The following is a 7,963-nucleotide window of genomic DNA, read 5'->3' as shown; positions in this document are numbered from 1 at the left end:
AAGTATTCTCAAAGCTTTCATATTCATTATTCAAGCGAAGAACAGATCAAAAAATTCGAGCTGCTATCACACGCTTATTGTCTAATCAGATCAATATCAGTAATCAATTTGTGATACTCATTAGAGCTTTGAAGATCATAATTAAGCATTGTTGTTTGTTTGTAACTCTATCAAAAACTGTTTTGATTTGAGATAGTGTTGCTAGAAGTTTCAGACAAGGGTTCATTTTATTGAGTTTGTGCAAAGTGTTATACAAATTAAATTTTTCTAGAGAAAATCCTTTTGGAAATAGAAGAATAGGATACGTCGAAGCTTTGACTTCGAACTTCCATTAAAAATGTCTTGTGCACTTTACTTTACTTATTTTATGTCTGCCTAAGCTATCACATCAATTTAGTGCATGGGATTTTTTTTCCACCTGACCGGATCAAGAAAATATTTGTTAAGCAAAATTTGGCAATAGAGCTGGTAACTCAGCTCAGTTGTAAGATAAGTTCTTGAAAATATTTTCAAGTGTGTATTCACCTCATCCCTCTATACACGTTTTTTATCCTAACAAGTGGTATCAAAAAGGGGTTTTTGCTTAACTTGAACAACTCTTGCTAGCTATGTCATCATTTAACAAGATTCCTATGTTTTCAAAAGAAGAATATGATGATTGGAAAATTCGTATCCAGACACACTTGAATTGAATGCATTGGGAAAGATTAGAGAAATCATGAATGAGTTTTATGAAATATTTAGCAGCAACATCATTGAATTGAATGCATTGGGAAAGATTAGCAACAACAAAGAAGTTGCTCTGAAATTTATGAGAGCATTACCAAGATAATTGGATGTTAAAACCATTGTCATGGCCCATGAGAGAATCAAAGGACCTCAACAAAATCGAACTACGTGATCTGTTTGCAGACCTCAAAGCATATGAGTTTGAGCTGGGTGAAATAATTGAAGAAGAACCAACAGTTCCACAAGCCACTAAAGCCTTAACATCAGAAGATGAATCATCTACATCCAAAGACATCAGAACAACTTAACAGTGATGTCATGTCACTCTTTGTAAAGAAATTTGAAAAATTAATGAGAAAGAACCACAAGAACTTTCAAAGCTCCAACAAATCAAGTTTTCGAAGAAAATAACAGTGAATGATGATCAAGCTTCTTACAACTGTGGAAGAAAATGGCAATTCATAGCCGAGTGTACCAGACCAAAGAAAGATGAAAATAATTCATCTGACAAGAAGAGATCTAGACAATAAAGAAAGAACTTCCGGAGAAATAAAGAGAAAAAGGCCTTGATGGCAGAAGAAAAAAATAACAAATGGGCTGAATCATAAACCATAGACGATGGAGAGGTATTTGATTTCACTTCTAATGAATTCACTAAGGAAGATCCTATCTATTCACTTTACACTGTGTTTGGTGGACTGAATTTGGAGAGGATTTTGTGGGATTTGGATTAGCAAATACTGTTTTGGTGTTTGACAAAATGGAGTTTTAAAACGGGATTGGTATTTGATGGGATTTCATGAGATTTCATTTAACTAAGTGAAATCCTTACAAAATTGGTTGGATTTCATGGGATTTCATGGGATTTGGGTTTATAAAAACAATAAAATTATTTCTAATAATAAATTTATAAACTTTAGTTATAAATTTAAGTTTTCCTAACATATTTGATTAAAAAATATCACTTTCCTAAAATTTATGCTATAAAATTCCAATATGTATTTTAACTTTTTTCCAAACACCAAAATGAAATTTGAATTCCATGAATTTAAAATCCACATCCAAATACCAGATAAGTCAGACTAGTTGGACTATATAGAGTCTAACAGGTCAGACAGTCTGGAAGCTCAAGTAAGTTTGTTGACGAATGAGAATGTAGTGACCCGTATCCAGAATTAATGATTAATGGATGATTAATCAAGTGTTCAGGTTTAGATTAAGTAAAACTAGGTTAAGGAAGTCTCAGACGAGTTCAAGGACATCAGAGATGAACTCATAATGATCGGAAATGGCCCGAAGGGTGACCAAGAACGGATGCAACGTTTGGAGAACAGACCCAACGTTCTAGTAAGCTGATGTCATTCGTGATGTCCGCAAGGTGACATAATTGATTACGAACTTGAGGTGACAACGGATGCAACGAACTGGAGAACGGACGCAACGTTCTCCGTCTAAAAATATGGGTGCGAGGACCTCATTTCAACTCGCTCATTCCTCTCTTCTCTCTCTCGTTCTTAGCCTTTTTAGTCAAATCTAAGGATTTCTATGTGTCCTATTGGAAATCCGAAAGTAGCAGAGCGATCCCGATGTTGTAGCGGAGCTGTGCCTAAGTTTTGAGGCAGTCGCCATCAGCGGGATGACGACGGACGAAGGTATAGCTTTTGCTCCTAAAAATATTTAGGAGTATGCAATAGCTTAGTTAAGTCTTTTAGAGCATGATTAATGATGCATGAGTATTTGCATTGTAGACATGATGATAGGCTTCGAACCTAGAGTGAGACTGCTAGGACTGCCTTAGAAAGGTACGTAAGTACTAACTGAGATTGACAGCGGGTATGCATGCTTATGTGTTGCATTTATTGTCATGTTTTGCATGTTATTGCATGGGTTATTATGCGGCATGTGCATATCATATTGTGCCTGTACATCTTTTGAGATGAGCCATGTGGGGCCGCTCAGTCCTGTGTTTGGACGATTGATGTCGAGTGCCTTTGCGGCCGATGGGCTTAGCCAGGTACTGACATCTAGGTGACACGGTCCAAGTCCAAGTTAGGAGTGAGTGGAAGTACCCGGTGGTTTGATTCCCCGATCGGTACTGCTCATATACTAGGCGCCAGTTTGAGCATTTTGTATACAGTTATCCCAGATATGGATACCCAGTCATATTCATTTGCATGCATCATGCTTGTATGTTTACCCGTGCTTTCATATTGAGCGTAGTCGCTCACGTTCAGTATTTTTCTGTTTGTTTGGATACCCCATTTGACGGGGCAGGTGCAGGTGCAGGAAGTGAGAAAACAAGATTAGCTATAGGTTTTATTTTCCTTTAGGAATATACTTAATTCGATCGGGTTGTATATCAAATTTGTTCAGTCGGTCGTATTCCGCCGACTAGCATTTATTTAAGTCTTCCGCAGAAAATTTATTTAATTTATTTCAATTTCATGCTTAATTGTGCTCTAACTCTGATTTGGTATTAGATCCGGGTTGAGTTGCTACATTTATTGGTATCAGAGCGCATGCAAATATACTTTGGGGTATAGTATTGAGAGTTTGGGTTATTCTTGTAGGATTGATGAGACTTTATAAGAGAAGATGATGAGGCGATTAAGTTGCCCGAAGACTATCATCATCGGCATTATTTTTAAAGATTTATCTTGTGGGAATCCAGCAAGTACGCATAGGAGCGAAGGATCGTGTCCGAGTTTTCGAGTTTTCTACTCATGTGGATCCTAGCTTTGGATCGAGTACCAGATGCTAGAGGCAGTGGAAGAGGATTGGTTGGAACACACTTGATGCTTGCATCTATAACGTCCGATCATGATGACACACCTCTGAAGATTCTCCACTCGTAGTTGGAGAGATTGTCATTAAGATCTTGCGTTTAACGGATCATTTTAGATGTATTCGTGCAGATCTTTAAGAGATATGGGGAGATTGAGGAAATATACTCTACTAGCATGCTTATGTCAATGCTTGGAAAATAGAGTAGATACCTCATGATCAAGAAAAGCAAAATAGAGACCGCACACGTTTCAGAAGTCACGGTCATAAGAAATTTCAAATGTAAGTAATGAATCATCAGACTCTGGTTGTATCATTACAAGTTATTGACTGTACATTTTCATAGTATTTTGGAAACTGAATTTGTATTACATGATATTTTAATAAAGAAATTGTACATAACTTGCACTACAAGAAAAATGCACTAACACAATACCTAAAAGACAACGCTTTTAGTGAAAAGTGTTGTAATTTTTTGAACGACAACGCTTTTAGTAAAAAATCGTTGTCTTTATATGTTTTTTATTTATGAAAGACAATGCCTTATTTACAAAGCGTTGTGGAATAGACTTTTTTTGGGGTCAAAGACAACGCTTTTAAAAGCGTTGTCTATTAGCGTTTGTTTTCCATGTATAACAACACTTTTTAAATAGTGTTGTAGAAAATCTATTATTTTTATTTAAAATAAATCATAAAATAAATAATATTACCCAGATCCCCAAATCAAACCCTTCCCGATTCCTTCTCTTCTCGCATCTGATCCCTAGCCTTTCTCCTTTTCTCTCTTTCAATTGAAAATCCCATGTCGATTTTTGTTCGATTCTTAGACGAATTTTGAAGTGATCTCCGACAAGCCTTCTCCAAGAGCTTCTTCTTACCCTTCCTTCCTCGAAACTGTTCTCGCTCGGCCGTCCATCGGGATACCGAAATATGCTTTCTAGGACTTGAATACAGAGAAAAGCTTCTAGCAATCGATTTCCTCGGCTTCTTTTATTTCTTGAGGGAACAACCACCAGTGGAAGAGCTCTAATTTCCTTCCAACTTGGGTTTCTATGCATATACCCTCACGAGACTCACCTCCAAGAGTCGCGAATCCTACGCAAGTGCTGGTATAATCGCCGAGCAGGTAAATTCTTTCACAAGTTACTAAGCTTTTAAATGGGGTGAAATGTATTTTTCGATTCTTTTGGCATCGCAGCTGCTTTGCTAACTTAACGCATGTGCAGTCGATTGCACAAGTTAGGACGGTTTATTCTTATGTTGGTGAGACGAAGGCCTTGAGTTCGTATTCGGATTTGATACAAAATACATTCATCCCGGGTTTTACTATGCAACCAGTCGTAGTCCGTTATCCCCATGTACACTTTGATCAGTCCTGGTATTAATATTCCTTGTTCTTTTGCAGTATCATTCTCTGGTTGTTTCTTGTTTCTCACAGTCCATACATGAACAAGATGTTTCAATTTTGTTCAGGGGAAATATTACTCTTGCAAAATTAATGTTCAGAATGTTTATGCAGTTCCACAATTTCATGGAGGTATGCTTGAAGAGTGTCCCTCTGTACCCTCTTCATTTATTCAAACTTCTTATACAATATGAGATATGCTATATACGAGGTGGGGCTGTTCTGGCTTTTTGTACACTTACATGCTGAGCTTCGTTGCAAATTTCCTGTGTTGAGACTCTCTAAAACAAAATCTGGTTTACTTCTTCAGAAAGGCATAAAAATGTAAAAGTGGAAAATGAGAAAAAGGCAGTTTTTAGTTATCTGCCTCCGCATCTATTTAAAACAATCAGAAAGTTTTTTTGGGGGGGTTTTTTCTCACTTTTATATTCCAAGTGTTTATGTATCCAAATTTGCCCTTTTTTTATTTTTCAGTATCTGAATTGCGATTTATTGTGCTTTCTTGCTTTTGTTATCTGTGGAACATATAATATAATTGAGTTCTAATTGTACCATCTCAAGACTTTGAATGATTTTTATTGTTTTGTGATATCAATTGTACAATCAGAGTTGGTGTTTGAAGTCTTGTTTAAATTTATTTTTCCTTCTTTTTTTCAATCTTTTTGATCTGATGGTATCTGCGACTCGTCATTTTAGGTGTTCTAGGGTAGAAATATAGAATTAAATATTAAAAAAAATTTGTTTCAGGAGTTGATCAAGTTTATGGTTTCTATTGTGATAATTACACATCAATGGATTGCGTGTAGTTTTAGCTGTTGGGTTTAAGGAATCTGTTCGTTACATTGATTTAATTGACCTTCGGAAACATATAAAAACGTATTGGAAAAATATGGAAATGCAGTTCTGTGGCATAAGAAATGGGTATCTGTGTTGATATGATACTCATTTGTCTGCCTGGTTTTACCATAAATTAAACTATGATTTTTTGCCCTATATTTTCTTTGCTGTCTTTTTAGAACTTAAGAGATACATTTTGATTTTGGTTTATTTAAATCATATGTCCTTGGAGAGTTTTATTTTATAATGTTTCTGCTTTATGGAAGTCTGATTGGATCTTGTAGTGTTTTTTAGGTGATTTATACCTATGTGGCTAAATTAGTATGATTTTTACGGCCTTGGATTATTTATCTCTTCATTATAAATTCAGAAGTCATAAATGGGGTTTTAAGGGAAATTAGCTGCTATCTTGAGTGGGCTTAACTAAATAAAGCTGCAGGAATCAAGATTTTGGCTATTGAATTAATAGATTTCGAGTCGTAGATCCTTGGCTTAAAATTACTATTCTGCCTGTAATATTTTCATCACAAAACTCAAAAGTTTACTGAGCCCCAGCCCTCTATTACCTTTTATTTGTGGATGAAATTCTTAGTCTTTGGCACACAAGATCTACGGATATCTTGTTTAAAATGCATGAAGACATCTTGTGCTTTTTACTTATTGGTTAAATCATAAAAGTCTCTGGCGTAAATCACCCTTGCAAAGCAGTGAGATAAATTCTATTTGTGTTTAAAATTTGCACTTACAGCCGACTTGCCCACAAAGATTTTCTTTGTATCTATGTGTTTAATTTGCCAATGCATGAAATTATCTAAAAATTTTAGCAATATAAGTAAAACATATCAGATTTAATTTATGATAAATATGTGATCATGTATATTTTCTCCCTTAATTTTTGTACAACCTCGTAAAAATTTTTAAACTCTCAAGTTGCTTTAAATATATTAAATATAACTGTACCACAAAAAGCGTATTGGTGGGTGTTATGGCTATGAATGTTAGAACACTGTTTGATTGACTAATCCTTCGAATTAGAAAGGGTGAAGGGTCAAATGGCTTGGAATTCAGATTTGGGTTCATCCTTGAAATCAGTTTAATTTGATTTTTAAGGTATTCATAAGATGTCTTGAGTTTTTATTAACTCCAATTCTTCATCCGATTTGTACTTTTTCTTGATATCGATATTATTTCGATAGCCAATGGCTGGTGAACATAATTTCCTTATCAGAGATTCATCTTTAATTTCATCACTCATCAGTTAGGTTTTGTACCTTCCTTCTAATTAAATATTTTTTGCATGAAAAGGAGACTTATGGTTTTGGATTAGGTATTCAGCACAGCACCATCGATGGATTACAATCTTAGGTCCATCGTTTAATTTCATCACTCATCAGTTAGGTCTAATCCTTGCACAGCACCATCGTTCTATAAAATCCATAAATCTAATTACAATCTTTAATTAGTGTGTCTAATCACAGCCTGTGCTAACAAAATCTCTTGAATTCTAGGGAAATATTGGAACCTTTCCTATTCTAAGTATGCAGATTCGCTGAGGTTAGAGCGCTTCAAACTATCTTGGCTACTCAAAAGTCTTGCTTGACTTCTGTTGTTGGTAACCCAAACTTTTTCTTTCTTTTCTCCCCCTCCAAGTTCAATTTTTTTTTTCTGATTTGGATTTATTAATTAGGTTCTGAGATTTGGTTTAATTTTTACTTTTGAACTTCTGTGGTGTGCTTGTTGTGTGATTCCGTTCATTAAAGGGCTCAAAGTCTAGGCTTCCACTTCCTATATTTCCCTTTTTCAGTATTTGTTGTGTTCTCGATATATATATGGCGTCGGAATCTTTTTAATTGTGGAACCATTTTTGTTAAGATTTTGATTTTACTGTCTTGCACTAGTTTGATGTTTTGCTGGTTACTCCCTACTTCTTTTCTTTTTTTTTTTTGTCTGAGTTAAATCTAAGACTCGGATTTCACTTTGTATCCTTCTCAAAATTTTTTTGGAGGTTAACTCAAAACTTGTACACCTTACTTACATGTTATCACGTACTTGAATGAGTTTTTATCACATCAGAGAACAAATTCAAGGGATCTGAATAGGAAAGGCTATCCAGTGTAATTTATGCATTTGGCTGTGCATCTGGAAGGAAAATTTTGGTTTATTTATTTATTCATAAAGTATTAATTCAGATAATTATTTACTGTGTCT

Source organism: Henckelia pumila, chromosome 2 (assembly GCF_033568475.1).
Source record: "Henckelia pumila isolate YLH828 chromosome 2, ASM3356847v2, whole genome shotgun sequence".
NCBI classification, from domain to species: domain Eukaryota; kingdom Viridiplantae; phylum Streptophyta; class Magnoliopsida; order Lamiales; family Gesneriaceae; genus Henckelia; species Henckelia pumila.
Note: the sequence above shows the minus strand (reverse complement) of the source record.